Below are 13,573 nucleotides of genomic sequence, written 5' to 3' on the forward strand. Positions count from 1 at the left end.
ATAAGAATAATCATGCATACACCACATATATGAAAAGGCGATACAATACACAATAACCTTAGCACCAATATGCATGCAACAAACAAAACAATTGCCGTATGTCTGTGGCACGGCAGTACGGAGCGCGCATGGAGCTCCCCCAACAACGGTACAACGGTTTTTCAATAAAATAATAGAATACAATAGAAATGTTGTCGTACATATACAACACGCGTGTCGGTATATATGTGTGGAACGGGAGCCGTAAAATCATAAACAGGCGCATAAACACAATACGCGCGCGAGAAGAACAAAAACCAACACAATCATGCGCACTCAGATACTCAATTCAGCAGTATGTGCCGTACAGCTGTACGTGTCGCTGTTACTGAATAGACAATACAAAACACAATATATAATGCGAACAATGACAACACACACAGATGTACGGAGCCGCGACATATACAGCATCCCATAGTCGCGTTATGCGGTGGGGGCGTTATTCGGCTATCATGCTGGATGTAAATATATCATCTCAGTAGTTGCAGTCGAACCGCGCTGCTATAACGTTGTGCTCACGGAGACATTTTTGGCATTGTCCATTGTTTTCTCAATCAAATATTAATAAAAACTTTTACCATCGAGTAAAATTTACAGTGAAAAATTTTATCAAAAAAACAATTAAAAAATTTTGTGAAAAAAAAATTAATTAACAAAAAAAAATTTAAACAGGTGCCATACAAAAAATAAAAACTGGTTAGTAATTTAATAAAATAAAAAAAAAACAATAAAAAATTAATTTTTATTTTAATCAGTATAGTGATCTGAAAATTGAAACATGTGAATGTGATTCTTATCGCGTTATTAATTCTAAACAAAATTTATTTACAAAATAATCATACAAAATCTTAGTAATTATTACAAACAAACGATTGATCGAACATGCTTAATTCGCGGAAAATGATCGATCGTTGTCAAGTACGGATTGATAAGTTTAAATGAAATAAAAAAAAATCTGCCACAGTGCTTTCATGAATATTAATTAATCAGAACCTTATTAAAAACATGTTTTCCCATAAGAATTAATCAGAAGTTAAAGAAACATAAAATTACATAATATACAATAATAACCGCAGAATTTTTTGTTTTTATTTTTCTCGAATTTTTTCGATTGAATAAAAAATGAGAAAAAAATACGGAAGATCACAAACAACACAAAAAAAAGAATAGAAACACAAACAAATACCTATCTAAGAAAAAAAAAGAGAATTTAATTTTTAATCGATGATTCATGCAAATTTATGTAAATCGAAACATTTTTATATCGCACCACCATGGTTAATATGAAGACAATACAAAAATCACAGAAAAAAAACCATTAAAATATTTAGCGGCTGAGTGTTTTTTTTTTGTTTTGTGTCTGATACTGTTTCCTCTTTTAAACGTATATAAAATTTAATACATAATATTTGGTGATAATTTTTTAACTTTTTTTTTCTTTTCTTTACAGATCTGTTTCTTCTTCTGAGATACTTTTCGTGAATGGATGATAAAATTCTCAACAATAATAGAAGATTTGAATATTAATTAATGAATGAAAAAAAATATGTACTATACATATGATGATAAATAAGATAATAATATACACGCAAGATATATAATGAAATAATAGAAAACGATAAAAATTAGTTTGAAAACAACACATAGTGCCACATAATTAAAAAAAACCGAAGAACTATCAAAAATAGTGTGTGGTGATATATTAATGTTGTTTTGGAATATAAAAAAACAAGAAACTTAATATTTATATGGTGAACTACTATTATATTATACAACAAAATATACACACAAGAAGAAGACAAAGAACTGAATTAATTACACGAGTGTCGAAAAAATTTACATTTTTCCAATAGTTAAAAAAAAATATTTAAAATAATCATCATAAAACACCCAAGAAATAAATAAGTTTGGACCAATATAGCAAATTCCAGCAAAAAACTATAAAAAAGTGGAAATCAATAAAATATGAAACATTATTAGTTTAGTTACACGAGGTAAGTTGAAATAATTTAAAATTAAAATTATTTTTTGTTCTTTGCTCAATGTCCAGTCATCAATTATTATTATTGATTTAAACAAAAATTGAAACTATTAATAATAAATATTATTATTATTATTTTGATATTCATAAAATAAATAATAAAATAATATAAAACAAAAAAGATTGATTTATATTTCACAGCTGAACTATTTTTTGTCATCCAAGTTCTCTCTTTCTGTGTTTCTCTTTATTTTTTTTTTATTTCATGAATAATAATGAAATCGTCGAAACACAAAAATATAGATAATCTATAAATAATTATCATTGTATCGATCGTCTCATGTGTTGTTATGTATATTTAAATATATATTATTGTATTTCATATATGAACATTAAATTGGATGTGACATCGAGGAAATCTTTTGTCTCATAGTCAGTGGTGGATTTATATTATTTTTAAGGATTTAAGGCCCTTTAAATAATATTTGTTAATTTTTTGCTTGGTTTGAATTAATTAGAATATATTTAAAGCTTAAAAAGATTTTTCTAATTTACTTTTTCGTAAGAAATTATCCGGTAAACCGCAACTGCTTCAAGATCATTATTTTAATTTTATTCAATTTTATTAAGAAAAAGAATTAATAAATTACGAATAATGTCAATGATTCGACACGTTAGACTATGAGGCAATTTTTACCGATTTTAACGTGAAATAATTAAAATTACCCATCCTCATGTGTTCAAATCAATGATAATTTTCAATTAACAAGTATCATTAAATATTGTACTTTATTAGTTATTTGATAAATTTTTATCCTCAATTCAATGAAAAAACAATCGTCGCCTATTCTTTGAAACGATAAAAGTATTTTTTTTATTATTTTTTTTCATGGCGAAAAAAAATGTCATGTAAATGAACAGAAGAGACACATACAAGTGAGTGATAAATGTTTTATTGATATGTGTAGGCAGCAATTAGAATATTGTGTTACATTTTATGGAAAGTTATTAAAAGAAAAAAAAAGCGAAGAATGACAGGAAATTTATTTAAAATCTTGTTCCTGGCGTTGTTTTCTGTCGTGTCGCAAAAAATGTAATAAAAATTGGTCACAACTCTTAGTGTAATGGTCTCCCATTAAAAGTCTCACCTCCTATTTACATTCAACGTCTTATCATGTCAAGCACTTCATCATCATCATCATCAGTATCTAGCAAAGAGCTGAGAAAACAAGACGACAAAAACACTTCGCATCGATGACTTGGCTAGTACAAATGCAAGACATGCGTGGGCGTAATCAATCGTTTAATCCTCTTGACTCTCTCTCGCCTGCCTCGATGGCTTATTAAGTACAAAACAAACATCTTTTCGCACCACAAAAGGTAGGCGTGGCTATTCATCAGGTGTAATAATTCAAATAATGTAACAATGTTCACCGAGTATTGTCATCTGCTTTAGACGTCCACGGAATGTACGTGACAATATTGATTTTTTTTTCTGTTGGTTGTAGGAAGGAGGATTTTTGCATAAATTTGCATATTGTTTTTTTTTTTGCAGTGAAACAAACCAAAAATGTTGCTTATGGTTAAATTATACGAAATGTCCGACATTCCAAAAAGGAACAATTGATTGAAAGGTGCTAAGTAATTCTAATGGTTAGAATTAATTCTACGAATCATGATGAAATTTAGTTTTTTAGAATAAAAGCTTTCAGTTGAAATTTTTAAATTAATTTTTCACAAGAAGATTTGTTATATTTAAAAATATTTTGATTTAAAAAAAATCAGAAGCAAGTGATATCTAATATTAAGTATTTAAAAAATCAATCATTATTACATTTGTGAGCAAAATTTATTCAAAAATGGTATAAATTTCATCAACTCAGTTAAATGAAGTAAAATTTTACTCAAAAAGTAATTTTAGGAATTCCATTAGATTTTTCACCAGAAGTAATCTTTTTGATTTTTGATATTACTAGAAACTAGTTGAACTAGAATAAATTTCTTATACCTTTTAGGTTTTAACTAGGAGGATTTGAAATATTTAATGAAAAATTATTATCATCAGTTCAACATCATCTGCAAAATATGGGCCAATCGATATCAAAATAAAATTTCAAATCATAATGGGATACAGAGCATCAGCTGAATGCAGAATTTGAACCAGAAGAAACAGTATAACATATTTTTTTGTTTTTTTTTTTTTTTTTGAGAAAAACGTAGAATGATAAGTTTTATTAGAGAATGACTAAAACTATACATTGTCTCTACAAGTAAACTATCACAGTTTACTATAATCGAACAACAATTATTACGCCAACAAATTTGGATAGTATAAGTTATAGAATAAAGCTCATCAGCAAGTTTCCTCGCCCGACTAACGCTCGCTTTTGAACAAAGGTGCTATTTCGTTAATAATTTGGAAGTCAACAGCCTCTATGATCAATGACCTCACTGCGACAATCAACAACCACTCCTCCTCATGGTTCCAAACTCAATTTAAGTGTCAACCCTTTTTTTGAATTTTAGTAATTTAGTTTAAATTTGCAGACAATGGAGATTTTTGAAGATATTTTCCTCCTAACTAATTAAAACGTTCAAAATAGAACTTTCTCTGAAACATTAAAAATTAATGAAATTTGTTGAATGGACCTATTTAGAAAACTTTGGTTCTACAAGAGCCTCAGGTCTAAATCTTAAACATTGTAAGCTTATAGATGAACTGCTAATTACTTTACAGTTTTACATTTACAAAAACCCTGAAAAGAAACTCCAGAGCTCCACAATCAATTCAAAATAATAAACAAAATTATTTATAAACTAAAGTTGCTAGTTTCTCGAAAACAAAAGATCATTTTTTTTATAAACTTGGAGATCACATGGCTCGATTCATTTACTATTATTATTAATAACAATAATAATGAAGTGATCAAAGCTGATTAATAACAAACTGATTGATCATTTTTTTTCCTCCATTGAGCAAAATAGAATTGTTTTGTTCTCCTTCGAAACGTATTATTAAATATCATTTATTACTATTGTTGCTGCGTTTCCATTGAATTGCATCTATTAAATAAAGCGATAATAATTTGTTTATCTGGACGATGACTATCGAGTTTTTTCCCATTGTTCGTTCGTTCGCTACTGCTCAATGGCGGTTCAAGGACAAAAAGCGCCGCCACCGAAACAATCGAACGAAATCAAGCGCCAACCAAACCACGAACTAATGCAATTGATTAACTACTTGTTTATCGGCGATCATGTCACATTAGCATACACAAATAATGTAATGCCGTAAAATGCGCGAATGAAATAAGGCGCGTAACCGCGTGTGTGCAAACATTTTATGACAACCTTATTATTATTGAAATTTAACACAGACACACTCACTCAGTCCGGCGAGTTGAGTACGACGACGACAAAACGTTTGACTTATCTGACATGTGCCAAGAGTAGATAATAGTTGGGTCGGTGTCGCAATGCAAATTTCATGCGCGCCGTGCAACAAATTGTTTTGTGGTTTATTGCTATCAAAGTTGCTCTCCGTGTGGACATATTTGATTGGACAGGCGTTCGCCGTAAATGGATGTTTGATTGATTTCGAGTGATTAAACAGTGGTCGGTCACACATTATTCTAAATATTGATTGTTGTAACCGCACATAGCTTGTCCACAAGGGCCTCATTAAGGACAATTAACAAAAATTTCGATATATTTACTTTTCTATTCGACGCTATATCAACACTTACCAACAAATAAATAAAAGACAATGAATATTCAAATATATCCATATGATACGTATTAATGGAGTTATTATCGTCAATTAGCAGTACCTTTTAAGCGAGATGTGCCTCTCTCGTTTATAAAAAAAAATATATAAAAAAAATAATTAACATTCTTGTTGGTTTAAGTCATTAACGACACTCACGTCGTCGTCGTTTGTCGTACAAAGAAAAAATGGTCGCCATTGTTAAGATTTTTCGTGTATTCGATAAAAATTTCAACTCATTAACGAAACTCGTGCGTTTTCGGTTGACCAACCGTTTGTTTTGTTTGGCATGTGCCACTTTAACGAGAAACGTACACAAAAAAATATTTATTAAAATGTAACAAATTTTGTAATGACTGGTGACAAGTGAAATTAGATTCAGAGACAATCAAAAGTGACCTCTACTTGAATTTAGTTGGACATGTGAATGTGTGTCAGTGTGAAAAATTTGTGTTTCGCAACTTGGATAAATTGCTTCAGAAAAATTTCTTTTGGTTTCGATTCTTATATTTCTTGATGTTTTATATAAGAATCGAAACCTAATGAAATTTTTCTGAAGCAAACTGTAAAAAAATTGTGGACCCGTGTACTTCGTTCTACCTTATCCTCGATTTCAAGAAGAAATAAGCTCCTCAAACTATGCAATTAATATAATTTTTACGAGAAAATTGAATTTCGAACTGAATTAAGATAATTTTCTACATTTTTTTTTATGTTTTTTAAATTTTTACTTCACTTAGTTATACCTCGATATGAATCATTACAAAAAAAAATAATCTAAAATTTCTTGAAAATAAAGCGTAAATTTTTAAATTGCTTCAAATTTTATTTTTAATTAAATAAATCTTTTTTAAAATTATTAAAAAAAAATAAATTTTATTTAATTTAATTTTTTATTTATTTTTATAAAAAAAAAATATTTTTTTTTAATTAATAAATTTAATTTAATTTTTAATGAAATTATTTATTTTAGACGAAATTAAAAATTTTTTTTAAAATTATTTTAAAAATTTTTTTAATTTTTTAAAAAAATTTTATTTATATTTTAATTTTTACAAACTAATTTTAAAAATTATGAAAACTTCCTAAATAATTTTCAAAAAACAATTTTTCTACAATTTTCGAAAAAAAATGGCTGAACAATCAACAGTCCGCCAAAACTTATTTGTCCAATCATTATTATTAAAAGAGCGTAAAGCATATACCGTACAGAAAATAATAAGAACCGCATTTTTTGGCAATCATTATGTACAATATTATTATTTATATCACATTAGAAACGAGTCGCATCACAATAATAAAATAATAATTTTTTCTATCACCGAAGAATGTTCGAAATTTTAATAACTTGTAAATATAACAAAAAATAAACTTGACACACGCTCGTATATATTGTTATTATTTTTATTATTAACAGCATCAATATATAAATTTCGTTTAAAATAGCTACACACGTCCGTTGAATAAATCTCATCGGAAAAAATAATTCAAACTTTTGACGTGTGGACTATTGTATTTTTGCCAAAAAAAAATTCTCGCGCGAATTTTTTTTTTATTGTTTTCCTCGGATAATCTCGTGTTTTATGATAACAATTACGTGTTTCCTAATTGAAAAATGATTTCAATTACGCACCGCTTGCATGTGTGAAAAGTTTTATTGCTCATTTATTACATCGCTCGACGCATTTATATTGTTACTAAGTACCTTACACCATTATTATATTATTTTCTTTTCTCTCGCGAGTTTTTTTTTCGTTGTCTTTCTACAAAACATTCAATAAATTTACTTGCCTCCCTCGCAAATAATTTTATTATATTGTACGATTACATTATAAAATATCACATCACAATAGCACTCAAGAGTTTCCATATATTATCGTGAGTAAACAAATAAAATCCGATCTGATGTATAATGAGTTTATTTTTTATTTGTTCATTCATTTCATCATTCAATAAGAGCTTTGAGTCCTACGCAAGTAATTAGGATAAGTTGCTCATTTTATTATTTCTGACTTGTCTGAGCATGGTGGACGCATTTGTGTACAGAAATTTGCATAATCTGTGATAAAATAATAAAATTAACGTTAAAAACGGAGGGTTATAAGTACAGGCACTTCCGTTCAACTTCCTCAGTGTTGTAACAATTAATTAAATTATCATTATGAAAGTTGTAAATCCATGTTTGGGTCAGTGATGGATTTTTTGTACTGCATTTTGAAGAAAAATGTCATTTGGATTTTTTTCTACGATTTTCTATACCTACTTTGTAAATTTATATGCTTGATTTGGATTAATTGAAAAATATTTTAATGACAAAAAATGCAAGTTTTTAACATTTTTTTTAATTTTTATTTTAATTTTAATTTTACAAATTTGTTAAATAATTTTTTTTTTTCAATTAAAAAAAAAATATTTTTATTTTTTTTTTTTTTTAAAAAAATATTTTTATTTTATTTTATTTTAAAAAATTAATTTTGAAGAAATTTTAGAATTGAAAAAATTTTTATTAATTTTTTTTTAATTTAATTAAAAATTATTTAATAAATAAATTTTTAGTTTACATATTAAAATTTAATAAATAATAAATTTTCATGATTTCATGATGATTCATAAAAGAATAATAAAAATTTTTTCAGTTCTAAAATTTCTTCAAAATTAATTTTTTAAAATAAAATAAAATAAAAATATTTTTTTTCATGAATAACCCTTTTAAAAAATAATTGATTTAAAATTTTTAATTAGGTAAATTCTAATTAAATTACATTTTTACTGAATTTAAATAAAATTATTTTTTTAATTTATTTATTAAATTAATAAAATTTTAATTAAACAAAAAATAAATAAAAAATAAATTCTAAATAAATACAAAAATTATTAAAATACATTTAAATTAATTAAAATTTTAAAAATTTATTAATTTGGTAAGATTTTAATTACAATTATAAAAAAAAAATATTTAATAAAAAATTTAACTGTAACTTTTTGAATTGTAAAAATTCCTCAATAAACTCAAAGCACCCAAAAAATATCCATTATATGAACATTAACATCCATTTGACGTAAAATTAAAAATAAAAAAGAGTTTGTCAATTATAACAACTCTTCAAAAAGCATTAAAAGAACAAACAAATAGATTAACAAAAGACGAAATACCATTTTTGAAGCGCACTCAAATAACCGCGCGCGATGAGATGACAAAATCTCCAACAATTTTTTTTTTCAAATAATAGTTTTTCTAGACAAAACAATCAGAGATGTGAATATATCTTCAATTACTATTTAATTCAAGACGAGAGAAATACAATTCAACGTTGCTGCTTTTTTTTGTGGGTTGCGTGTGTGTTAATTGATGAAGCGGCCTTAAAAAGGTAATGTGTGTTTTGTAGCAGAAAGATAAAAGATTTTACAAATATAATAATGATAATTTTTCTTTTCTTCTGAATAAAACTCAAAGAGTCGAAGGCACTTTTAATGGTTGATTGTTATTACAATTACACTTTTTTTTACGACAAGGAGTGGAGACGCGGCAAAATACGCGATAAAGCTTAAGAGAGTCTTTAAAAGATAATCAAAAAAAATTTTTTTTTGTAGTTTTAATATGTTTTAATGAAATAATTGTAGTTAAGATAAAAGCACTTAAAAGTGTCACTTCTTCGGAATCCGTTAGTATTTTATACTTTTTATACGTATTTTTATTCAAATATTTACAATTACGTCATACAATGCAACTTTTGTCTCCCCATATAAAATAATATAATAATAATAAACTTGTGTATAAATCCGCGAAAAGAGCGAACAACAACAACAACAATAAAATGTAAAAATTTTATTTTATACATGAAAGCTAATAAATAAATTGACATTAGGACAAATATGGAGTTGGACATTTAAAATGTTATAACAAAGAAGAAAAAAAAAGTTGAGCATTCAATATCATAATAAACTATAAAAGTGCAAAAGAAATCTATATATATGCGAGAGAATAAAAGTAACATTAATACAAAAGGTAAAGTGTCCAATAAATATGTAACGCAAGTGTTTATTTCGCTAAATAATAATAATAAAATAAAATAAAATTGTATTATATGACCCAATCTGAAATGCTGAACGAACATACAAGAATAGCAAAAGAGATATATGTTACGAACAAAGTTGTTATTTTATTTGATTTTGAACATTTTTGTGAATGTTCAATTGTAATTTTAGACAACAACTTTACCATATTTATTGGATATATTAATTTATTTTGTAGATTTACACAAAAAAACTTATATCTTTATTTAAAATTATTTTAACTTTAATAAAAAAATTGGTCACCCTATAAAATCATAACAATACAAAAAATAATAAATTGCACTTAAACATGAGATTTGTTAATAATATTATTTATATACGGATAAATTTTAACATTATGGTCCGAAAATTCATACAAATTTTGTAAAGAAGCGGATTCATTGTTTAACATTTTATTATTACAAACAATCGACGTGAAGAAATCTGACATCAATATTTTGAAATAATTGTCCGCAAGTTTTTTTTTAACATTATAATACATTTTAATCAATAATGATCCGCGAGATGACGATGGTTTTAATGCTTTATTATTTTATTTTATGCTGTGTTTACACAAAAGGAATTGTTCATTGTTTCTCGGTAAAAAAAAAGTATTAAACATTAATATTACATCGCATAAGGGTCATCTACTTGTATCTCAAGAGACTCTCGAGAAATCGTTATAATTATTTTTCTTTTTTTTTTAAACAATAACCAAGTTTATGATATAAAAAAATTCTAGTGACAATTTCAAAACATGACTTCACTTTTTTCTTTAAAAGCATTAAAAATCAATTACAAGAAGAAGCTTCTCCGATTTCACACAAACAACAGAATTACGTATTTCTTTTATTTTATACCTTTTTGCAAAATAACTCTTCATTATACGTGTAATAAATAAATATTTTATTAATTTATTACAAATAGCTCGTATATTTGCATTTCCCGTTCGATACAAAAAAAAACTTTACCATCCATGAATGAAATTCCGTAAGATTTTTTTTTTCATACAAACAACAAAAAATATTATCTTTTATTATTATTATTATGATTAAATACAAAATAAAATGTATAATAAAGGATGTTATTTGTTTCTGCGTCAGAGCAAAACAAATACCTTTAAAAAACAAAACAATACAAGCTATTGTTGATTTATATTGTATTTAATTCTTCATCAGACAATATTGATTCATGATGATGATCCGCGAGAGTCTCTTACTACTTTTTAACAAAGATGTTTTTCTTGAACTTTTTTTTTTATGTGAATTATAAAATAAAAAGCAAATAACAATAAACTTTTTAAAAAGATTTTTGTTGAATTATTTGTTTTTATTTTATTATTACATGGATTAAACATGTGTGAACACTATTGTTTAGTTTAAATTTCAAGGCGTGAGAAAATTTTTATTAATTTTTTTCTGGTTGAAATTAGAAAATTTAGAATAATTTTTTTAGATTTTTATTTACTTGAGTTGGAAGAGTTGGAAACTTAAATTTTGATTTTTCTTGAAACCTGAAAAATAGATTTTAAGTGAAAACTTTGCTTGATTTGAATTAGGCCATTAAATTTAATTATTTCACTTTATGTCGCCCCCCCTCCGATTTTGCCGAAAAAAATCAGGGGGAAAAATAAAAATAATAAATAAAAAAAGAAAATTTTTGACATTTTTTTGTACTTTTTGATTGAAAAACAATAATAATGCCCAGTAAAAATTAAAATTATATTAGATATGAACTTAACTTGCTTTAAAAACGCATTATCTATCGAAAATTTGATGAAAAAATTTTTGAGTCACGTGACCAAATTTTTTATATTTTCTTAAATTTTTATTTTGTGAAATTTTATTAAAGTTTAAGTAAATTTTAGTAGTAATTTTAGTAAATTAAGTTAAGTTTATTATTTTTTTCGTAAGTTAAAGTTTAAGTCAATAAGGTCAAAATTAAAAAAAAAAAATTTTTATCAAAAATATTAAAATTTTTTGAAAAACTAAGCTTTAAATTTTGACTTATGAGTTTTACTGATGTAAAATTAAATTAAAAAAAAAGAAACTTTGTTTGATTTCGATTATTTGAAATAACTTTTAAATTTCATATTTTAAAAATTGAAAAATTTGAGAAAATGTTTTTGAAAATTTAATAAATATCATATGATATGAAAATTTTTTTTCTCAATAAATTTATGGATTTTCAAAATTTATAATTGTAAGTCTAAAGTTTTTATCCAATCTATGGCTTATTGACTTAGTTCATTGAGAAAGATTACGATTTGGGCATTTTTCAACTATATGTTACATAGATTGTATTTCACCGGAATCACATAGCGGCGAAGGTGTAATTTGCCATTTATTGAGGAGAAAATTACATCGGCCACAATTTGTCCTGAATCTGTTTAATTTCGTCTATTTGTCCCTTGATATATCTTGAAAGCTCTTTAGACCTAAAAAAATCTTTAAATCTAGTTTTTGCTTGGTTTGGATTAATTAGAATAATTTTTTCAACTCTTTACGTTACTAAATCTGAAAAGAAAATTAAAAGTTAAATTTTTTTTTCTATAAATTAAATTTAAAAAAAAAACTTACAATTCCGTTAGACTGCTCTTTTCCGTCACAATTTCCTTGAAATCACATTCCATCATATACTTACTATTTTTTAAACGGATGATCCGCCATCCAAATGAACAATTACATCTTAATAATAATCATTTTAATGTATTCTGTCGCTGCTCATTTCGTTCCTTATGCATCGAGGAAAACAAAAGAATCTGCTTCATTCAACATGATCGAACAACAGAATTATTATTACGCTAAAAGCAACGTCTTTGTACTTTTCCTTTCTCACAACCAACCAACCTACTACAATAAATAGAATCAAAAGATTCACAAAGTATGTGCTACTGCTCAGTTCTTATTATTATTATTTAACAAACATATTTTCTTTCTTTTATTCTAATCAAAGATCACTGCGAAGAGAATGAGAATGTTTTATTGTATTGTAATAATACTACAAAAAAAAAATTAATCGCTTCCATTACAAAAATTAACAAAACAATACAAACCATTGAAGAATTGTCGGGACAAGAGGCAGCGACACATAATTTTGTATTTTATTGTGAGCTTGATCTTCTTCCAGAACTGAAAAAAAAGAACGAGGACAAACTATGACAATAGCTTTCCGGTCTGAAATTAAAGCGAGGTCACCTTCTTTCATCTTTTTTTTTTATTATTATTATTGTAATAAAATTTTTCCCGTTTTTCCAGTGATATCGGAAATTTCTGTATATATAATTGTTCCATGGAAAGCACTTAACTTGATATAAATATTCGAGAAAAAAAAAAGAAAAGAAAACACAAAAAGAGAGGATTTATTGTATTCGGAAAACATTAAAATAATACGGCAGATCAAAGCTACATTTGCGCATATTACAATGTTATGTATATATGTTGTGAAATACAATAATAAACAATACATATATTCGGGGTAATAAAGTTAAGTGAAGTACATTAATCAAAGATTGGCATGTTATTGTGAATATTTTCAATGACGAAATTTTTTTTTGTCAATTTCTTTCATATCGTTATAAATCATCGTCATTAACTATTTTTTTTTCCAAGTCTGGACAATTAATATTTATTACTTAACTTTAAAAATAAACAAAGGAATTATCACTTAATATAACTTTTTAATACTCATGAAAATGTCAGCTGACGCTCCTTCGTTCGCTAAGTAAATGTAAT

General features: G+C 25.8%; 2 protein-coding genes across 3 annotated transcripts in view; one reads left to right on the forward strand and one right to left on the reverse strand.

Moving 5' to 3' along the window:
- LOC134836030 (cytochrome c oxidase subunit 6A2, mitochondrial) overlaps positions 1-13,573 on the reverse strand; it is a 351,497-nt gene that overhangs the window by 159,497 nt on the left and 178,427 nt on the right. The gene's annotated exons all lie outside the window — the stretch shown is intronic.
- Positions 1,496-13,573, forward strand: part of LOC134836020 (transcription factor Sox-5) — a 107,553-nt gene continuing 95,475 nt past the window's right edge. Inside the window, exon 1 of one of the 2 annotated variants that reach the window (XM_063851136.1) lies at positions 1,496-2,033. The gene's annotated coding sequence lies outside the window, so the exon portion shown is untranslated. Of the gene's footprint in view, positions 2,034-8,048; positions 8,053-13,573 lie in introns of those variants that run through there. The other variant, XM_063851140.1, reaches the window with a different exon arrangement.

The sequence above is a fragment of the Culicoides brevitarsis genome, chromosome 3 (genome assembly GCF_036172545.1).
Source record: "Culicoides brevitarsis isolate CSIRO-B50_1 chromosome 3, AGI_CSIRO_Cbre_v1, whole genome shotgun sequence".
Taxonomy (NCBI): Eukaryota; Metazoa; Arthropoda; class Insecta; order Diptera; family Ceratopogonidae; genus Culicoides; species Culicoides brevitarsis.